Here is a 1,135-nt window from a genome sequence, read left to right as displayed (position 1 = left end):
CCCCGCCTGACCTGTCTGGCTCTGGACCCGCCTGGTTTGAAGCCAGGGCTTGATGGGGTTGGGGAAGGGACCGCCCAGCAGGGCCCTGCCTGGCCTGTGCCCTGGTGAGGCTGGAGAAGGGGGGTGGAGAAGAAGGGATTATAAACGGCCGTGGGGACGGGGACGCGGGCAGGGGTCACGCCTGAAATGGGCTGAAGGAGTGTGTTATCCTTTGCTGGATGCAGCGCAGATTTCTCTGTATGACTTCAAACTTCCCAAGTGGGAGTGTCCCTTTGCTCGCTGCCTGCCTCAGTTTCCTCATTGCTGTCAGTATGTGCAATGTGTGCCCACATCACAGGGCTGTTTGCCCAGAAACATTGCACTGGTGCCAGCTGCTGCTATGTCCCCACAGACAGTGGGCGCAAGCTGTCCTCAGAGGGAAGAAAAAGGCCTGTTGCTGTCCTGTATGTCAGCATGCCTCTTATTTTTTGTATCTCTAATATAAAAGGGGAGACTGGGTGGATAAACGGGTGGGACTGGAAACCTCCGACTATGCGCAGAAAGATGGCGGGGCCCTTGAGCCTGAGGAATCGCGCTGCCCTTCCTGAGCCTGGGGTTGGTTTGAAACTGCTCGGGGAGCTCAGCTCGGCACAGCTGGTGCTCAGGGACCTTCCCCCTTGGAAAGGGTCACAGGATTGTGAATGATCAGGCAGGCGTCCGTGTTGCAAGTCAGGTGCTGAGTCATGTTTGCAGGGCACTGGTAGCAATAAGGAGGAAAGCAGCAGTCCTTGCCATTCCTGTTTGTCTGCCCGGGCTGGGAAGCACTGCTGGCTCGGCGCCTCTGCCCTTCCAGGAGATGCAGCCCACAGCTGTGCTGGATTCCTGCCCAGAGGGAGGCTTCCAAGCCAGGGGTCTCTTGGAGGCGGTGGGGCCGCACATGTCCCAGGGACGGCACATCTTACACTCCAAGCAGTGAAAAGCAGCGCAGTGGCAGCCTTGGATGTGACTTCCCAGGGTAAAGAGCATGAGGGGGGAGTATTTATTGCATCTCTACAGCTTTGGCAGCCCAACTTCTCTGCGCTTTGCTGGGGCCAGGAGTCCCTGGGAGGGTCGGTGCCCAGCTGGACTGGCTCGGCCAGTCCTGCTGTCTGGGCCG

The sequence above is a fragment of the Gavialis gangeticus genome, unplaced genomic scaffold, assembly GCF_001723915.1.
Source record: "Gavialis gangeticus isolate Ggan-Ray unplaced genomic scaffold, GavGan_comp1, whole genome shotgun sequence".
NCBI lineage: Eukaryota > Metazoa > Chordata > Crocodylia > Gavialidae > Gavialis > Gavialis gangeticus.
This window is presented reverse-complemented; position numbering follows the sequence as displayed.